Source organism: Mastomys coucha, unplaced genomic scaffold (genome assembly GCF_008632895.1).
Source record: "Mastomys coucha isolate ucsf_1 unplaced genomic scaffold, UCSF_Mcou_1 pScaffold1, whole genome shotgun sequence".
Taxonomy (NCBI): Eukaryota; Metazoa; Chordata; class Mammalia; order Rodentia; family Muridae; genus Mastomys; species Mastomys coucha.
The window spans coordinates 56,791,904-56,813,523 of NW_022196891.1; the positions used below are offsets into that span (position 1 = coordinate 56,791,904).

Sequence of the window (21,620 nt, forward strand, 5' to 3'; positions counted from 1 at the left end):
GAAAGAAAAGGGAATATAAAGTAAGAGAAAAAGTCTTCTCCTAAAGAACGGTTGATAAAAGGATGAAAAGAGATATAAATATTAACAATCCTATAGAAATTCCAATGTAGAGTCAACATGCCAGTAGGTGTTGGTGATACTGTTGTGAAAATTGGAAAAATGTTCCTTTGGCCATTCTGGTGCCTCTGGCAAAATTTGTTCCATATTTGTGGCACTTGAGCTAAAATAGTGGCCGACCCTTGCTTCAAAGGGTAATAACTTCTAACACTGATCCAGATTGCTGTTGCCAGCAGGGACTCTGGCGAGACAGATGCCCGGTGGCTGAAAGATTAGCAGGATTTCCAGTGTGCTTGCCTTCAGGAGAGGAAAGAAGGGCAGAAGAAGTAAGAAGACAGACCGTGAGGTGAGAGATCAGAAGAATGGATTCCTTCAGTCTTTCCTTCATTTACTCACTCAGCAAGGATATAATGAGTTGATTTCTGGGCATCATCATCTCCATTTACCTCCCCCCAAAACTCATGCTATATTTTTTTTCTATTTTATAGAAGAAAACACAGGAGCTCAGAGTGCATTTCTTAAGGTTAAAAAAAAAAGGCTTAAATTCTGTTCTGCTGGATTCCAAACCTTGCTGCTTGCTATAAAACATGCTATGAGGGAACTAAAAATGACTAGGATATAAAATATGTTCTCAAGTGGCAATATTTATGAAGCATGTTTGTGTAAGGCAGGTGCTCTTCGAGATTATGGCAGCCTGACTCAGGCCAAGGCCCTGCCCTCTGGGAAAGGAAATGTGGTGGAAGATTGGACAATGAATAAATGGAGAGATGGGCTATAAAATGCTGACTGGTGCTGAGGGCAATGATGGAAAATATAGCTTGGGGAGGTCTTGGAGAGTTGGTGGCACTGCTGACCATTAAGAAAGACCTGGCTGAGGAATGGTATTCCTGCATTGGGAGGTGTGTGTGTGTGAGGTGGATCAGGCTTATGCAGGCAGATGTTTATACTCTGTTCACATGTCTGTTGAGTTCTGACTGTGTTTTTGATGCTCTTGAGCTCTTATTCAGTGCCTCAGTTGACTAGTGCAATGTCATGAGAGGCAGATGGTATCAGAATTCTTTCTTAATGAACGATTGGAATGTGGAGAGAGTTATGCGTTGACAGAACTGCATAACTCATCAGTGGCTTCACAGAAGCTTAAATCCAGGCCCACTCACCTCAGAACTAGGCTATTATTTTGGCTCTCACAGAGGTGTTCTTGCAGAATCTGACAAGGGTCCCCAAAGCCAATGTCACAGTTAAGCAAGAGGTAAGTAGGAAGCTGCTAAATCTGCAAAGGACATTGACTTAAAGAGTCAAATCAACTTAACATGTAAGAACATGGGCAAGATCCATCTAATACTCTCTATAGATGGATCTGCACAGGTGTCCTAAGATGAGGATAGGACCATTGGGATTGCTATTGGATACATGAGGGAACTGAAAGCCATCTTTTCTAGACTTCCAGAGCAGAAGTTCTGAAGTAAAGATCCATCTGGTGATATAGTTCCCTGGTAGAGCAAATTGTCTAATACCTGCAAGGGCCAATACCCCCAAAGCAAGGATCTGACCCCATCCTCCCATTGCAGGAAGCCATGTTTTCCCAGTAAGTATGAAACTTAGTCTGATCACATGTAGAGAAAGTGCTGAAGGAATTCTGAACATGGGCATAGCAAGGGAAAGATTCAGCTGCTAGAACTCTGGCTAACAAGCAGGGAAGGCTGGGGAATCACAGAACAATACCCACGATCCACAATGCTCCATCAGTCTTTGCTCTCCATCCCTGTATCCTTTTTGTGTTGCTGTAAAAACAAAACAAACCAGAAACATACCTAAGACTGTTTCAGTTCAGTTATTCTTTTCTCTTGCTGTGATAAAATACCACAACCAAAGCAATCTATAGAGGGAAGAGTTTATTTGGCTTGTGGTTTCAGAGGGAGAGTCCATAATGGCATGACGATAAGTGACCAGAGCTAGTCACGTCATTTATCAACCCAAAGGAAACAGAGAAAACTAGAAGTTGGACAAAGCTAGAAACCATCCCAGTGCACCCTTGGAAGCACTCCCTTCAGCAAGGCTGTGCATCCTAAAAGTTCCATAACCTCTTTCTATAGCCCATCCACTGGGGATTACATGTTTAAATACATGAGCCCATATGGAGGAGACAACATTTTTTCATTCAAACTACTGCAGACTGGTTATAATTTATAAATATAGTCATGGACTACAAAATGTCATTGATGAATCAATACAGAACAATGATGATTCTCTAAGATTACACTGCCTAGTGACATTGTAGCTGTCTTTGCTTGCGTAAGCACACTCCATAGTATTCACACAATGATGAAATTGCCCAATTAGGCATTTCTCAGAAATTAGCCCTTTCATTGAATTACAAACGATTTTAATAGGAATATGTTGCTCTCCTTTCTGGAGGCTAAAGTTCAAGGTCATGCTGCCAAAGATTCAGTGTTTGATGAAGACCTTGGTCTCTTTTTCTAGGATGGCAAATGGTTGTGCCCATAGCAGAACCAGGCAGAAGTGACTGATATTTAAAGGGGGGCTTAGCTAGTTCCCTCAAGCCGCTTTATTAGGTATCTAATCCCATTTCTGCCTTGTTTGGGGGTGGTGCTCTGTAACCAAAGGGCTTACTTCTTCATAATGTTGTATGGGAAATGGAAACTAAGTGTCAATTTCAGTGCTGAAAGGGCCCCAGATCTATCAATCCCAGCAGATCTTTGTGCTTCTGGTAACCTATGAAACAAAAGGAGAAGAACCAAAAAGGGAGAGGGACTGGTGTCTCCCCTGGGCAAGAGTCCATCTGGGAAGGGGGGGGCAAGGACTTAAAGTTTATAAAGTGGTTAATGCAGAAGGTAGTATCTAAAACTGGGCCTCTGTTTCTCATTCAGAGGCCAAAGGAAATGAAAACTAGAATTCTAAAAACAAAAACTCAAAGAGGCATGGAGGAGAGGAAACTCTATGCAGAGTAGACAATGAGGGGTCAGTGTAGATTTACTGACAGGCTGCCTAGCTGTGTTGAGGTCCTGGGGCAGGAGTGACCTCTCCTGGGTCTCCACCATCACCATTGTCTGTAGCAAGAGGAGACTGCCAATCTCATCCTCTGCTGCACTGAAGGCAGGCATCTGCTTTGCTCTAATTTAGTGTAGGAAGCCTGGCTCGCTCTCGGGTATAGATAACAATTCCTAGCTGGCAGGCAGGCTGGGGAGTCAGGAGCTCAGCTGCATCCCTCCTTAGCTAGCATTTCATCACGCAGCAGTCCTCCTCCCCAGGCAGGCTGCAGCTGGCCAGGCCCTATCCACAGAAGCTTGAGGTGCCAGGGGGAAGGGCAGGGTTAGTGACTCAGGGAGATGCTGCATACTTGCTCTCATAGGCACAGGGCTGCAGTTCCCAGAACAGACTCTGCTCAGAACTGTCTGAGCCAGCTCTGCCCTCAGAGGACCCAGATGATCTGGGAGGGAGGAGGTGTTCCAGACTGGGCATGCTGCAAGCCTGGATGGAAAGGTTTGTTGTACATTAACAGGCACTCTGGGATTGCTGTCCTCTTGTAGGCAAGCACTCCACAAAGGGCCTTGGAGTCCCCTGTGCTGGCAGGTCCTAAGCTCAGTATCCTTTCATCTGGAAACCAAAGACCAAACAGAGTCCATAACTAATGTGGACTCTAAGACAGCTCCCTCCGTACCTTCTCCTACATTGACACAACACTGGCTGCCTATTTTTTTTTGTACTGGGGTGTTTTCTACATGTCATAATGAAAGTTTGGGGTCTCAGTACTTATCCCCAGTGGAATGAGAAAGAAAATAATTAGCTTTCTGCCTTGAAGCCTAGTTCATTCCTCAGTTCTTCTCTTATTCTCATATTTTAAATGACATTTAGTTCTGAGATTGCTAGAGTTTGAATTTTCCAGGAACTTTGAAAGGTTTAAAGGTCAAGCTGTAGCTGGATGTGGTGGTATATAACTATAATCCCACTACTTGGGAAGCTGAAGTAAGAGGATCATGGTTTGGAGGCCAGCCTGAGCTACATATAGGGATGGCATCTTAAAAGACAAAAGGGATAAAGTAGCTAATCAAATAAACACTACCAAAAATTAGCTTAAGTAAAGGAGCATAGATTACTCAACTTACTGGGGTTCAGAGCCCTGCTGGAGTTAGCATCGCAAACAGCATTGTCCGGAGCCTTCTTCCTTTCCTTGGCTCTACATGCTTCTGGGTAATTGTGAATGGGATCACTTTTTAAAGCCAGGGAAATGATTATGGTTAATTCTAGGCTCACATGGTTCCTGCTTGGTAAACTGTTAGAGAACAATTCTTCTGTTTGGCCATGTTTAGAGCATGTTTGAATCCAGTTTTAGGTGGGGTCTGCAGGCAAAGTAATAGACCTACAATCTATTGCAATAGCATCAAAGTAAGTGAAGGATTTTGGGCAAGGGTCGTTTCCATCTGCCACTTACACATAACAGCATATCCTACCTTTTCCTGGAGTTGGCAGTGTTTGGAGCAGTCCAACAGTGCTCTTTCTCTGTTCTGTCAAGCCTCCACTCACTCTCCTAGATTCTTTCAATTCAATGCTGTTTCTAAAAAATTCCTGAGGCATTTTCTATAGTTCTTTCCCTAGCCAGTGTCTGCCTGTAGCTCCAGCCTTCCTGTCTCCATAGCCAGCAGCTGTCCCTTCAGAATTCTCTCCAGACATTATCCTCATCATGCAATGAGGTCACCAAGTCCTGCTGAGTCAGGCTGGGACAGAACCCAAGTGCAGTCTTAGCATGCAGGACCTTCTCTGCCTCATTGTGGGGGTGAGCATTTGAGCCACATTGTCCTTATGGAAAGCTTTAAAAATTCATCTCTCTACTTCCAAAATCCTGAAATAGTTCCTTCTAAACACAACTTAGAGCGATTAGGTCAATCCAACTTACATCAACTGAGTGAGCCATTTTTTCCAATGCCTAAATGTCCCTACAATGTCTTGTCAAGTGGCCATTTTTTCTTGAGTTGGACCATGTTTAGAAGCCTCCATTATTAGATAACTCTCCATGTTGGCAACTTTTCTTTTACCTCTTCTGTTCAATCAGACCACAAGAGCAAAATGAAGGGTGAGTTCCTTATGCTAAAGGTTTGAGAGTTTGTGGGCAGCTTCTACTGCATGGTCTGCATATGTGACTTTGATTATCTGTACCATAGATACTGAATACCCATGAACTCACAGTCATTACAGTGGTAGAACTTATCCATGTATGCCCATGGCCAGGGTCTGTGGCATTGGACTATATGTAAGGATTCAGATTTTGTAGACACTACACACTCTTGCTTCTCATGTGCCAAGATAGGACCAGGCTATTTCATTGCCTTGGAGGAGCTGCTTATTTCCTGGACATTGCACTCTCTACCTATATAATGTCACCCTGAGCCTCTATCTATAGAATATGGGAATGAGAGGTCTGCCGTAGTCAGGGAAGAAGGTGCAAGCATAACCAGGTTTTTCTTCCCAGTAGTGGGTAGAGCCATTTTAAAGTGGCATGCGGTATGCAGAATCCCTCACCCCTCCTGTGGGAAAAAGGTTGTGGAGCAACAAACACAAAAGAGAAAATTCCCACTTCTCTCCTCTCTCTATTTCCATGCTCATTTGCTCTTTCCCTCTTCTGGAACATCTTCTGTATTCCCACAGTATTTCAAATACTCCCGTAAGTCAAACCTTGTCTTGGCCATCATGGAATTTATGTCCTCATAGGAGAGAAGGATGAGTATTTATAACCCTAAAACACTGTGGCCATGTAAACACAAGATTCTGGAAAAGACATTACATAAAAAAGGGGAAGGCTTGCTCTCTACAACTTCTCCCATAAGATAGCCTTGGGTGATAATCACATAGACTGTCCAAGAGCCAAGTTTTCTTGTCCCCTTTGTCTCATGTTTATAACATACTGCTTTTTTTTTTTTTCTAGCTCATAGCACTGCAGGGATGGTGGTTGGCCTTGGTTACTCTTGAAACCTAGAGCTTCATTGCCTACTCTATATTTACCATGCTGTAAAGTGGAACCCTCAGTTTTCCCCATTTTTATTAAAAAAAAGCCATAGCTATATCTTCTGAGTTCTGTGTTTACCCTTAAGTTCCAAAAACGTGGACCCTAGAACCTTCTGGAATGTTGGCTGGGGCATAGATTTTCTTTAGGAAGGTAAACCATGGTGATAAACTATCCTATGGCTCCAGAGACTGGAGATAGCTGGGTACTAGGGGTGATGCTTCATTTGTTCTGGATGCATAGGTGGAGAATGACAATATAGAGGAGGGTTTGCCAGCTGGAATACTGGTCAATGAGTCCCAGCTTCCAGAGGGGACAGTGTACCAGAGGAGCTTCATCTTAACGAGGACTAGACAATAAGGAACCAATAATTGAGCTCAGCCCAATATTAAGTTTAATTTACTTAGGCTACACTAATGAGACAACAATGTTCATTTCCATAGCTCTTTCCTGGATATCCACCACTTTAGCTAAAAGGATTAAAGAAACACAAAAGTAGACCCAAATTAAGAGGTGAGATCCTGTCTTCAGTCTTCTTAGCTCTCTTTCCTACTGATGGTCTCCACTCAGACACCATTATGAATAAGTAAATGGGTTTGAACCTATACACCCAACACCAGAGCACAATATGAGCTCTATCCATACTCTAGCCAACATCTAGACACCTCAAAGCTTGGACTTTCTTCAAACTCGACATATCCCAGACTAACTCATCAATCTCATTTCATTTACACCCTTCCCAAACCTGTCCATCTTACAAAGCTTGCTATTTTTATACCTACAATGATCTACCCTCTTTTTCTTAAATGTTCCACTCTTCTTTCAGACAAGTCTGATCTCATGGTTTCTTTCTTTCTCTCTTTCTTTCTTTCTTTCTTTCTTTCTTTCTTTCTTTCTTTCTTTCTTTTTTTTTTCGAGACAGAGTTTCTCTGTGTAGCCCTGGATATCCTGGAACTCACTCTGTAGACCTGGCTGGCCTTGAACTCAGAAATCTGCCTGCCTCTGCCTCCCAAGTGCTGGGATTATAGGCGTGCACCACCACCGCCGCCCGGCGATCTCACAGTTTCTATGCATGGATTTTAGAGAGCAACAGATGATAAGTTTTAGAACCCAAATTTATTAAGGTCCAGATTAATGAGCATTTCCTGGTTGAAAACCTCATCAGCTTTCCCAGATAGCAGGATTCCCTCCTCCTACTCACAGAATTCAATGTGAAACTCTCATCCTCTCTGTATCCTACCCCATTCAAATCCAAGTTTCCAATATCTTTGCTGTTCTGAAATAGTCCCACTTCTAAATGCATTTACCAATTTCACATGCAGTAGAAACAATTATTTCACCTTCAATTGTTCCTGTTCTGAACTGACTAGTGTTTCCTTGTGGCTTTCTCTTCTGCTGATCATTGATCACTTGTTCTGTGTTTTTGCAGGTGCCTCATGCTTGCTCTGTTGCTATGTGTGTGCTAGAATCCTTACAGAGCTGTGTACACACTCCAGAGAAAAGAGAAAGTGTATCTTACATAGGATGATTTTAGAGACAAACACACATGCTTTTGATTTGGGAGTCTACTCTTAGAGTACCAGTGACCATTAGAAAGCTAGTTAATGTGTGTAACCCCAGCCTCCTCATTTGTAAATGGTAGGTAATACTTACCCTGGAAGGTTTACAGCCCTCTCTCTTCACCCCCTTGAGTTTGCCATGCCTTCAGCTTCAGCTTCTCACCTACCCTTTGCTGAGATATCCCTCATGCTTCCAGTCTCAGCTTAGATACTGTGCTCCATGGAAATCCTGCAGCCCTCTGGTTAAGTTAGTTTTCGTGCCTATGTTCTCATTTATCACATTGCCTCTGCCCGTGTCTCGCCATCAGCCTCTGAACTGCCTGGTCTCTGCCCTTTCTTTCCACTTTGAGAAACTGCAAACTCCATAAAAATGGGGACCATGATTTGCAAAACACCAAATCCCATCTTTGCTTTTCCCCATTCCTTTTAACCCAAAGATTTCTTAAAGCAAATATATTAGGTAAGGAATTCATGACTAAAATTCTGAAGAAAATGCCCATATCTTACTCGGTTCTCATTAGCTGGCATTGCAGGAGTTCAGCTCACCAAATTGCTGGCTCCATCCTAGTACTGTATTAGGCTCCAGGCAATGATCTGCATTAGGTGTAGAAATTAAATAATGTGTCCTCTGAATTGTTACTAATATCCAGTACTTTCCAATTTCATCAGATTCACAACTGGGTTTTGTATCTGTGAAACTACCCAAGTCTCTAAGAGAATGTATTTTCTTAGCAGATTTTCAAAAGCAATAGCAATCCCCACAGTTCATTTGGCACATATAGTTGTAAATATTTTATTTAAAACTCAGCCACATGCAAATTCACTCTAACAACCAAGGCACTTTATTTAGAATACCAGCAATGATCACTTGTAGGTATTATCTTGTATTTACTTTAAACGTCATTACATCTAAAGTGGCATAAAAGTTAGCTCCAGAAAGACGCTCTAGGGTCCATGGCCAATGGTTCAGCCTCCTGATTTGCACTAGCTTTGCTATCTTGGACAAGTAATTTTATCCCTTTCTGCCTCGGTTCCTCAGTCTAAAAGAAGCAGTTTGAGCATTTGCCTTGTAGGATTAATGCATGAGTTAAATGAGATGTTGTCTGTAAGGATTAGTAGCAATGCTTAGCACTTGGTACAAATGCTGTATAAAGTTAGCTATTATTATGTGTCAAGGGTAACTCAAATGTAAGAAAAGGGTTTGGATGAGAGTGGATTTAAATTTTCTGCCAGCTGAATATTACTCTGATCCTTCAGCATTCCTATTCAGTAGGGAGGGGGCAGCATTATCCACACTTTACAAACAGTGGAACTGAGCCACAGAGAAGCAAAATATGTAGTGCACGAGTGGCAGCCGAAGACTAAGATTTACTTTGAAGACACAAGTTCCAAAGCACTTTCCAGGTGGCTGAGTGACTGACTGGGCAGTTAACGGTGAGTGCAAGCTAGCTTTTGCAAGCCTGAACAGAGACTTCCTTTGCCTCTTTTCTGCCAACTTTCTCCATGGACACCGACAAGTTCAATCCTGTCTCTGTCTGAGATACCATCAGATTATGTCTTCCTGATTTTTTTTTTTTGTAGATTTTCAAAAACCCACCTTGCAGGGTTGAGTGGAGGAGAATCAGTTGATGTCTTCTTCCTTCCTATATAGCCTACCTCTTTAGGTAGGTACTCCTTGAATTGTGCTGGGTAGGTATACCTAGTCCTTACTTGGTTGTCAATTACGTTTTGGGGATTTTACTGAGGCTTTAAACCACTTGAGACCCTCACAACTGAACTTGCTTCAAACATTTATCCTAAAGACATAGCAATCCCCCCTCCAATACCATATTATGTTTTCCTACCTCAACCACAGGAAAAGGATCTACAAAAGACCCTGATTCTCCCTCTGTCTTCCTATACACTCACCAGAGGGACGTCTCTGTCTCCAATAGGACTGGGACTACTTGGTTCTGCAGAAAAGCAGCCTCCAAGAGTTTGTGGGTGCAGGGAGATTCTTGTGCCTAAACTCAGACTGTTCAAGAGCACCAAAGACGCGTTGCTTTTCTGTCCACTAGGGGGCTACTTGTAGAAGACTGGGAAAAAACAGCTTAAAAATATGCTGCTGAAATTTCAGTAAGAGGGGAAAAGAGAGCTTGTGAGAGACAGCAGAGCGGTCCCAGGCTTCCTCATCTCATTCACGTCAGAGGCAGGAACCGACTGTGCTAAGGCTGTTGGCTCAACACGCAGAGACAGAGCCGGAGCAGCCTCAGAGACAGGGAAAGAGGTCCTCCCTGACCCAAGAAATTACCACGAGTGGAGTAAAGCCATCTGACTTTTTGGTCTTATTTTGGTTGCCTCTTCTCTCCTTCTACTGGTAGACCTACGAGCTGCTGTTTCGTCTCTTTCGTGAAGCCTTCTCTCTGCCTCTCAGAAAAAAGAGGAGGGGAAGAGAGGGAGAGAGGTGGGCGCTCTAGGTGAGCGCATCAGCTGGCTCCAACCCGAACAGACAAGAATTCTCTGCCTTGGAAGCTCTCGGCTCTCTGCTCTCTGGCAACCCACCCCCCAACCTGGGTAAGTCCGGAGTACTGCGCTTCTGTTTGTTTCCTTGCTAGCGAGATTTCAGCACCACGGAGAGCGATTAGATGCGTGTCTGTTCTTCAAGCCATTTGGCAGTAAGGTTACATCTCTTTTGGCTGCCCGGAAAGCTGGGTTCTGCGTAGGGAGAAAAGAAAGGAGAAAGGCGCAAAACTGTATCTACCACTGTATCTACCGAATTAGAAGGGGATGTGGACGTTGGCCTTGGGAGTGAGCCTGAGCAAATGTATGTGTGTGCACTGTTGCATAAGACAGGTGAGGTCGGAGCTAGCAGGCTTGTAATTGTGCTAGTCTCCGTGTGAGGCTGTCCCTTTTTATATGTAGCTGAGAGGGAGGGTTTGGGGAAGAGAGTCCTGGGTTTTCCTTAATTAACTCTTTCATAACCAGCCATAGGTGGTGGGAAAGTGTTACAGGAGAAGCCTGGGGGATAGGAGTGGAGGTAGAGTTAAAAGTTGTGCTTCCATGAGGGAGCTTGGAGAGGCGATATTTAAAAATGCCATTTTCCCCCAGAATTACCTGGGTTCTTGCTGTATTGACAGCCTAACCTGATCTTTTGCTTCCTTTCCTGGTGGGCAGGTGCAACAGGTTAGCCCCAGGCTGGGGGTAAATTTGGGGCTGAGGTCTCTAATTACACGCTTCAAGGAAAACGCTCAGCCCAGCAAGGGCTGGCTGACTCAAATTATACTACACTTGCAAGCAGGCAGGGAAGATCATCCACTTGTCTGTTAATCTTTGGTTGGAAAGAGGAAAAAAGTCCATTCTCCCCTATTTCCTGGGACAATTGTCAATGACAAACAGCCCAGTGGAAAGGGTTTGTCTCCACTTGCTTAGACAGTCAGGAGAAAATAGACTGGCCGAAATGTGAAAGTCTCTCCTCCAACTCCCACCCAGGGACTCCAGGGGCTCCACAGATGGGAGAATGACATTACAGCATTCTACTGCTTTTTCATGTTCTCTCTCTCTCTCTCTCTCTCTCTCTCTCTCTCTCTCTCTCTCTCTCTCTCTTTCTCTCTCTCTCTCTCTTTCTACCTCTCTGTTTCCCTGTCTGTTCTCTTCCCTCCCCCATCTCCCTCTCTCTAAATACTTTCAATGAGTTACTTCTACCTGTCTTGCTTTTTTCCTTAGAGATGCTATCTGTCCCTCATGTCTCCCAGTTCTACTCAAACCTACTGCATGAAACTACTCAACAAGTGGCCTTAGGGTCTTTCTTCAATCACCAAACATTCCTGGGAGCTAGTATCCCAAGAGGGATGTGCAGCTTCTTGTCTCTAACCCTTTGAGGTTCTGCTCACCCTTTTCCTAATGAGGTGGGGGTAGGTGGAGTTAGACACAGACCCTTTTCCTGTGATGTTTTGTGTTATGTTTATAATTAAAAATTCTGGGCTTTTCTCCAAGATGTAGAAAATACTCTCTACTTTGATTTGTGGGAAACTTTTAGGTGGGAGATATGGTTCTGAAAGAAACAGTACCTCTTACCTTTGTACCACCCCCACCATGTGCTTATCAGCATCAGATCTAGAAACTTCAGTGTGTCATTAGAATGAATGGCAGAGAGTAGACTATAGAGATGGAAAGACAGAGATATCAGAGGTTGTAGTGGTAGAAAAAGATTGAAACGTGCAACTTTAGAGAACAGAAGCTCACTCTGACTTATTCATACTCCATCCTTTCCCCTCACATTCCCCCAGTTTGTACTAGTAAGTGCACGGACTTATGCATCACATGTCCCTGAATGCTTAAAAAGCCATGCCCTTGCAAAGGAGCCTCTCTTAAAGATGCCGTTTGCTACAGATGTCACAGTTATCTGATTAATGCCCCTAGATTCTCTCTGAAAAAAGTGGCCAGTAACATTATTGGGTCCATTTTTTAAACAGGAGAGACAAGTATTGGGTCAGAGAGCGGCAAAAGCAGAAACAGAACTTCTGATGTAGTAATCTCCTCACCTGTTAGTGCAGAAGTGCTTGTGTGTGGCAGAGTGAGAACTTGCCACCCTGCAGGTCACATGTATAAGCCAAGCTTGTTAGAGAATTCACTGTGAAACAGTGGGCTCTCCTTGGGGAAGAATCAGAATCAACCACTCAACTTACCATGCTGCTGATGCCCAGAAACCAAGTGAAGAGCTCTCTGTGCTGCTGATGACAAGAGTCCCTAGGCTGCCAGCCTCCAGGATGAACTGAAGTCACATGTCCAGTATTCACATTCCCTTTACCTCAGAATGCCTGGCAGAGGCCCTTTTCCTAGAACTCTTTGCCATAGATGTATGAGTTTGGAATGTTTGTTCACTTTGCTGACATGGGATCCTTCAGGGGGCTGCCTTCATTGAGTCCTCTGTGGCCTGGGATGGAGAAGGATGACCAAGGATCAGGAAACAGTTGGGCTTCTACCACCTAAAGGGGTGGGGAATGGCACAAACCCACTCTACATATAAAGCCTCTACTTTCCCAGAAGTCTCTTCTCTCACACCTGCCAGGATTATGGAGAGAAGGCTACTGCATACTCACATCTGTCTTCCCTTCACTGAACAAAAGAAATTCTGCTAGGCTGCTTCTGAGACAGAGAGAAATGGGACATGCTAGGGAAAAGATGGAGCGAAGGATAAAGCCAGCATCCTGCTTTGTTCTCTGTAAATCACTATAAGTGACCATCTTCTACCTCCCATGGGTAGCCATTCCCTTTTATAATTGAGATATAATTTGCATGTAACAACATGGACAGAAGGTAATTACTTAGCTTAGAGAGTTTTGACAACTGTGTCAAAATGAATATTTGACCTTTACCCCAAATAAAATATACAAAAGTTCCTGCATGCTTCTTTCAATCAACCTTTTTTTCTTCTACAATCCCTTTGCTTGTTAAATGCTGCCATCATAGCTCAAATGGCTGTACTGTGCAATATAATTAATGCTGATTGCATTACATGGTAGATGTGTTCTGTGGATCTTGGGCTTTCATATGGACATCTCAGGTTCTAAGTTTACTGATTCTAGATGGATGGCGGGAAAGGTGAGGGAGGGGTATGTTCTGCATCTCAGATGGTTGTCATGGTGGTAGAAAATGGTCATTTCAATTGTGTGTATGGCAGGCAACAATTAAGTCCAAATATTCACCCCCAGAAGACCTTGCAGGTTCCTGCCTTTGAGCGAATCTGAGTTGATTGGATGGTACTACTCAGGAATCTGAGGTGGAAATTCTTCTTAAAAATATGGAATTAAGTTTCAGGTGTCTGGTCATGAGTTGCTCTGACTGGTTCTCAGAGTGAGCTGAGGAAAGACTATCTACATGAACTTAGTATAGAGAAAAAAGAGAGCTCATACACAGTGATAGTTCTTACACCATGAAATCCAGTTTCATTCACAGAGACCTGGGTGGGGTGTGTGCATTTATCCTCATCATTTAAGAGTTGCTTTAAAACCAACTATATATGTTGATCCCATGTATTTATATCTATCCAGCGACACTCCATTCAACTTGCTTCCATCTCTGGGGGTCTTGCTCCTGTAATAAGTGCAGTTTCTGCCAGATCAATCAGCATACAAGAGTGCTCAAAATTCGTCTATATGGATCATAGATCCATTACATGGTCAGTAGATAGTTAAGCCCTCTGCATCCCTCTATTTGAAGATGTTCCTGCAGCACTTTCTTTCAAGATATTGTCCTTCTGAATTCGTCTTCCTCAAAGGATACATCAAGCCAGCTCTTCTACAGGAAGGATCCTGGGTCATCTCTCGCAGAGGATATCTCACAATGGGCAGTGTAAGTTGCTAAGCTACACAGTATGAAGAATTAAAAGATGGCTAAAGGGCAGACTCCCTAAATCTAGGCAGAAGATTGTGCAAAATTTGAAAATGTGAATCATGTCCCCAAAGGCATTTAGAGTGGATGACTTGGCAGAAGTCATCATTGCTTTATCTTGCTCTTGATTTTCACTGATAAAGTCAAGATTTGCCACCCAAGTAACATTGCATCTTCTTAAGAGCAGGGCAAGGGGGAGTAAAAGAAAGTTGTTTCAAATCTATTTCCAACCACTTGCAGGGCTCATTAAAGCTTTGTCTTGAATGTTATTTTTGGCTAGAACTGTACTGATACATCTTTACCATAGGGAGTAATGTGTCCATCAGTTGGTAGATAGACCAATAGACCTTAACAGTTATATTCTCATTGCTTTGCATCCTTTTATTCACCCCAATTTGCATTTAGTTAGTTAGTTAGTTAGTTAGTTAGTTATCTATTTATCTATATGGCTATATATCTATCTTTTGGGCAACTCCAATTTAGTGGCCTACAGTGCTTTCACTTAGTGTATAACTATAACCTGCACACACATTCACACCATTTCATCACCCCCAAACTGAAACTCTGATAATAACTTCCATTTCTGCCTTCTCCAATCTCTGCTAACCACCACATTGCAAGTCTGATCTAGGCACATCATACAGACGGAATCATCTAATTTTATCCTTTTGTATCCCACACTTAAAAATTATTATATTTATTACTATCATGTGTATATGGAGAGGGTGGGGGCACGCATTCTATGGTACACACTTAGAGGTCAGAGATAACTATGCAAGTCGGTTTTCCCTATCATCTTGTCTTTGAGGCAGGATCTCTTTCTGGTTTTGCCATACAACATACTCCAGCAGACCTGGCCTGTGAGTCTCTGTGATTCTCTCATCTCCACCTCCTACCTTGCCATAGGAGTGATGGGACTACTGGTGCTGATGTTTCTTCCCATACAGCTTTTCTATGTGGGTTCCAAGAATCAAACTCAGGTAATCAGGCTGAGTACTTTTTTATCCACTGAGACATCTCTCTGGACTCCTCACTATCTATCTCCAAGTATGATATATATTAAAAATTTATTCATTTTCCCAGCATGCATCAGCATCAGAATTACTTTTTACAATACACACACATATGTTTATGTATGTATATATATGTGTGTGTGTATGTATATATATATATATATATATATGCATACAAACACACTAACACACACACACACACACCATTTTTTCTGTGCATGAACACTTAGGTTGTTTTGTCCATTTGCTTCTGTCTTATTCTCCAGTCAATGGGCAGGTCACCTCTCTGATCAAAGCACTGATCTGAGTTTAAATCATTCCCTTTCATGATAAGCCTGAACAGATAGTTCCTAGAAGCAAACTGGAGAGGCTACACAGAGCTAGTATATATGATTGGCCTGGGTCTGTTTCCAATGCTTAGGTACCACTGGTATGTGAGACAGAGACAGTTTAAGTGAACTGGAATCCTAAATCTCTATCCCCTGAAGTGCCCCAGCTGTGTCCCAGAGAGGTTCTAGGAGGCAGGAAGAGGCACATTCCTCCTATTTGAGCTTTGGGCTGTGTAGTTTAAGAACAAGGTTCTAATGGCAGAGGAGCTTCCGAGGTTCATACAAGGGAGTCCACAGACTCATTACAGTTTTCTGAAGGGTGCTACCCTGATCATCCAGGGACTCTTATCTTTTGGGAAAGGTACCTCCAAGCTCATTTGACTTGGTTTACAACACGTCCATGAACTGGCTGTAGATGCTTCAGTAAAAGGACATTATTCAGACCTGGGAGGGAGTTGGGCATGTGTTCTTATCATGTTACATGGTGAGAAAGAGACAAAAAAGAAGACACCTGGAACATTCAAGGATAGGAGCAACAAGGGTGTCTAGTAGCTGACAGCAACTTAACAAAATCTCTAAGCTGGAATTTGGCCTATGATCCAAATTTAGCTAAAAACAATTTCATTTCTGGACCCTAGCTACTTATATCCTTCTATTGATTAGTTATAAGATTAGCCAACACTCATTGAGAATTAACTATGCATGTTAGTCAAGTACTTGGTGTGGAGAATGTCTTTGATACATGTTTTTATTATTACAATTAGTAAACACTTGTATACTCTGTATCATTTAGTTGGCTAGTCATGATAGACATCATTATCCCCATTTTACAAATGAGGAAATTGAGGCATTGTGGCCTCAGATGCCTTGCTCAGCTAAGGTACAAGAGCTTCCATACTTGTTCCCCCTTTTAGTAATAACAGCCATGATTTATGGACCATTCGTGGTTTGCTTGGCTCTAACCCAGGCCCTGCAGTGTTATAACTCACTTGGTTCTCACCGTTTTAAGTTCATCCACTCGCAGGCTCAAGTTGCTCCATGCGAGATTCACTTTGATGATGTTGCCTAGTAATTCTCTTATTTAACCCTTGCAAGCCTGGAGTCAGAACAGCAAGGAGACTGTTCCCCAGCCAAAGGAAAAGGGGAGAGCCCAGACTTGAACCCCGAAAAGGCATGGATGAGGCGAAGGAAGCGGAGAGGTTCAGAGAGGTTGTCTTGCCTCAGGCTGCATGCCTAATGGGCACAGGGCTGGCTTGAACCATGGACTAAGCTCATAGCCCTCTCTAGACTGTGGCTTACCTCTGCTTTCTTTTACCTGAGGTACACATGTACGGAACCCACAGGACAAAAGCCCATGGGGGATATACCAGGAGGTCAATGCTGATAAGGTAAAGGCAGAAGTTGCTGTCAGCTACTAGACACCCTTGTTGCTCCTATCCTTGAATCAATGTTCCAGGTGCCATCTTTTTTATCTCTTTCTTACCATGTAGCATGATAGGAACACATGCTCACCTCCTGGGTCTGAAAATGGCCTTTTACCAAGGCCAGCCTGGGCTATGCATTTCAGGAACTGGAGAAATGGCCCAGTCTTTAAACGATTTGTTGTACAAGAATGGAGATCTGAGTTCGATCCAAAGCACTGTGTAAAAGTAGGACACCGTGGCATGCTTGCAAACCCCACCCTGGGGAGTAAGACAAGAGGATCTCTGGGGCTCACAACACAATCAAATAAGCAAGCTTTGAGACAGTTAGAGAGACTTTGTCTCCAGAAGAAGGTGGAGAGCAATTGATAGAGCCCCTGGACTTCAAACACACACGTACATACAGACACCAGTAGGTGTATTTGTGAATAAACAAATATACACACAAGGCAGCAAGAAACACAGACTTGGAAACTTGACTTTAAGTTACCGCTCTACCACATACTGATCTATGATGACCTTGGGCAATTACTGAATCTATTATAGTCGGAGATTCCTTATCTCCTCCATCTGTCTTCCAAAGCTATAGATATTATCATGTTATCTATAAGGAGTTCTTGTGAGAAGTAAGGAACCAGTGCCTAGGACAGGGCTGACATGGAACCTGTTCCTTAAGAACAATGCTATCATTTGCTATTTAATGTGACCTGCAGACTGGGAACAGTTCCTGGGCATTTGACATCTTAACAAGTGAACAATTATCTGACTTGACCTGGAGTTTATACCCTTCTCAAGGGCTAGTGGGCTAGACCGCCCTTGTTTTACATCACCTTGACTTTAGGAGTATCTATTGGGCTATATTGTGTTTTCTACGTGCACGTGCGCGTGCGCACACACACACACACACACACACACACACACACACAGAGAGAGAAAGAGAAAGAGAGAGAGAGAGAGAGAGAGAACAGGTTCATATTTAAAAATATCTGAAAGATGCCTTTTGACAATTAATTATGGAGAAATTGTACCAGACTGAAATTAATTTGAAGCTTAAGGAGACACTTGGGGTTTGAGCCCTACTCTGCTGGAGACTTCAAGCCTTGGCCTTCCTTCCTTCCTTCTTTCCCACCCCCCTCCAGGTTCTTCTACCATTCTGGGTTTTATTTATGAAACATTTCCCTTCCTTTATAATTATGTTTTCCATAAGAAGAACATCTAACAGCCACCTCCTGGCTGGGCTCTAGTAATTGTTTGAATTTTTTGATGGTGTGCAATTTCAAAGCCTTGGGTTTATATAGATTACCTTGAATTTATCTCCTCAAGTGCATCGGGAGAGAAGCTGCTGCTTGCCTGATGGGGTAATGTAAACCGCGTCACTGCTGAGCACCAGCAAAGGTGTGGATGGACTATTTATCTAAACGGATTTCTGTAGAACACACACTTTAATAAGCTAGGGTTTGCCTGCCCGTCCAGTATAAGTGCCTCCCAATGTCTCCTGTGGATGTGTCAATGCCAAGGTCAACAGCAGTGACCGGCCAAGGGACAGGTGGGGAGGGAGTCAGCTGACAGCACCACCCCCTCTTTACCTCCTCTGATAGCTGGCCAGCTGTGAACAGGGGTGAAGGTGCAGGCAAGCAGAAGAGCTGGCAGCCCCAGGGCCAGAGAATTATGTTTGTCCTGTGCTGGTAGATATGGATGTCCAGCTGTGCAGAGGGACAGGGTCCTGAATAGCAGATGAGGGCTTTGCAAATGACTATGTGTTGAAAAGTGTAGAGGCCAGTGCCATGGATAAAGGGGATTTCCCCTCGTGGTGACCCAGGTTGTGCCACAGAGAGATAGAACTTATAAAGCCAGCCGTCAAGCCTCCCGCTCAAAGCCGTATATATTTATAGAGATATAAATGAAGTTTAATGCTGGTGAAACTCACTATAAAAGCAAAAGACTTCATCTGTATCTACTTTAGGTGCAGATCAGCAAGGGGCCTTTCGCTTGCTTCCAGCTGAGGGTGCACACCCCCACACTCTTTCAAGAGCCAGCTGCTCGGGCTCTGGAGCTACCAGAAGGGTGAGGGAGAAAGAGGGGTCCCTTGAGCATCTTCAGATGGGTGCCCAGCAAGGGCACACTCCCCTTATCATCCAGGGCTGTTTAAAAACAGCAGCAAATAGCATAGACAGGCAGAAGAATTGCGGCTTCAAACAGTCAGAAGTCTGGCTCTCAATAAAACAATTTGAGAAAGGTTTGCTTTTCATCTTCTTTGGAAGCTGCCAGTTTCTGCTCCTCATAGCTCCAGATGGGATACAATTGCAAAGCCTAGGCGTGCAGTCCGTGTGCTCTGTGTGCCTCCTCTGGCCCTGACTCTCTTGCCATGTGTGTTGGGCATGTGGCAACCCCATGAAACCCTGGCTGACAGAGGAAGTTGCATCCTGGCTCTGCCAGCTATCCCTGAGTTGTCTGGGGGGAAATCAATTGCCTTCACTTCCTCTCACTTGGGATGTGGCAAATAGTTTCTGCCTCTCTGAACTGTTGACTGTGTTCAAGAAGATGCCAGTTTCCATAAGGAGACTTATAACATTCTGTAGGTAGTGAGGGGCTTCCATCCATGGGGTTCTCAGTTGGTGGGAATGCCTAGAGCAGCGAAGGTGCATTTTAAGGGAGACGATTAAGGGCTCAGACTGCCTTGACATATATTCTCCCTCCAGGCTGGAGATGCACCATGTGATCCCAACCTGGCTTCAGGAGCAAATGCCTCCAGGCAGTGTTGAACCATCTTTCCTTTCTTTATAAGGTTTATTGACTTTCTAAAGTATATGTGTATGAGTGTTCACATGAGTGCAGGTGCCCATAGTGGCCACAGGAGGGAGTCAGATTCCCTGAGGCTGGAGTTACAGTTACCTGAATGGATGATAGGGACAGAACTCAAGTATTATCATTATTATTAGTAATATTAGTATTAGTATTAGTATTATAATCATCATCATCATCATTGCTATTACTATTAATTTTTACTTTTTGGCTTTATAGAGACAGGGTTTCTCTGTGTAGCCCTAGTTGGCCTGGAACTTACTCTGTAGACCTCGAAATCAGAGACCTGCCTCCCAAGAGCTAAAATTAAAGATGTGCACTACCACAGTCTGGCTAGAATTCAGGTCTTCTACAAGAACATCAATCTCCCTTCTTCAGCTCAGACAGCCATCCTGTTACTGTTCAGAAGACCCTGGGCTGACTGACACCTGATGCAGCAGTTTCCCTGACCAAACAAAAGAGTGCAGAGGGGTGGAAGTAGGGGTCACCCTCATCTTGCAGACCTGTTAGTGTCCTAACTGACTCATTGGAAAGATTAGAGGCAACATTATAGCTTCCTGGAGCACCATTTCCCTGAGAAGGAAAATATTCATGTTCTTCTGAACTTGGCTATGAAGAAGGCAGGAAACTAAACCTGGGGTATGGTTTCTTCTTGGGTCACCCTCCATCTGAGGGAGGGACAGGGTAGAGTATTCTGGAAGAAGGACCAGGTGCTACTGATATGGAGCCTGGTAGAAACTAAATAGGAGGTAGGGTAGAAAACACTATCAGTCTATCACTTATTAAAAAATGGTCCGAGGAACAGTGCCTGAGTGATTAAAATGCAAAGTAAGAATGTGTTGTCCCCACCTCCTATCCCCATCATCTCCTTTTCTTATTTGTATTTTATCAGCTTCATGTAGTGAGAATGGAAGACAGCAGCTCTTCCTAGGGACCATGAAGGAAGAAAATCAAACCCTAGGCAGAGTACAATGACTTCCCTTAGCGTTTGTCACCAGGCCTTGTTGGGATGCCCAATATTACCCTCCTTTGTGACTAGAGGTTCCCAAGACAATGGACAGATGACCTCTGTGTACTTACGCTCTCCCTGCCTCTCTGCTCTCTAGCAGGGTCTTGTGGGCCTCTAGTGAGCACATTAGACAGAGGGGCCATAGAAGCCCACTTAACATCCTCAGACTCTGAAATATGGGTGTGCTGGGAAGACATGAATATCTCGGGACTCAGCAGTTCTAGAGAAGATATGACACCTTGCTCATGCGTCTTGAACCACACTGTTCTCTCTTAGTTCTTAAAGTCACAAGTTGCTAAAGGGAGTCCTCACCAGGGGAAGGACTGTTTTCATATCTGAAGTTTCACATCTCACTCTGGAGTCAGGCTCAGCTACTTGTCTATGTAGGCCCTGCCAGTGACGAGTTAGGCTGCCTGGGGAGTGGCAGCTAGACATGTTAAAGGTAGATGTTCATGGTGCCTCGGGTTCATGAATCACCAGCTAGATCCGCAGATATCTCTGCCCACTGTTCAGGAGCACAGTCATTGTTAGCAAGAATTCCCACCAGGCTTCAGCACTTCTTATGTGAACACAAACTAGTCTATACATTGCCTTTGCCTGCAGGGTTATTGTACTTCCTGTTTTATAGGAGGAAAACAAAGGCACATGTTTCTGATTTTCTTTTTTTTTTTTAATTTTTATTAGATATTTTCTTTATTTACATGTAAATTTCTCCCTTCCCAGTTTCCCCTCTAAAAAACAAAGAAACAAATAAAAACAACAAAAAAACACCCCAGTTGCCTCCCCACTCCCCATGCCTGGCACCCCACCTTCTCCTGCTTATTGGCCCTAGAATTCCCCCACACTGGGGCACAGAACCTTCACAGGGCTGAGGTCCTCTCCTCCCATTGATGATCAAATTTGCAATCCTCTACTATACACGCGCTGCCAGAACTATCAGTCCCATCATGTGCAGACCTTGGTTGGTGGTTGAGACTCTGGGAGCTCTGAGGGGACTAGTTAGTTCATATTGTTGTTCGTCCTAAGGGGCTGCAAACCCCTCAGC

General features: G+C 43.7%; 1 protein-coding gene across 6 annotated transcripts in view; it reads left to right on the forward strand.

The window, feature by feature from the left end:
* The first annotated feature begins 9,746 nt into the window (after positions 1 to 9,746).
* Positions 9,747 to 21,620, forward strand: part of Tnr (tenascin R) — a 409,328-nt gene continuing 397,454 nt past the window's right edge. For 5 of the 6 annotated variants that reach the window (XM_031386561.1, XM_031386553.1, XM_031386543.1 and 2 more), the window contains exon 1: positions 9,755 to 10,185. The gene's annotated coding sequence lies outside the window, so the exon portion shown is untranslated. Of the gene's footprint in view, positions 10,186 to 21,620 lie in introns of all 6 variants that reach the window. The other variant, XM_031386534.1, reaches the window with a different exon arrangement.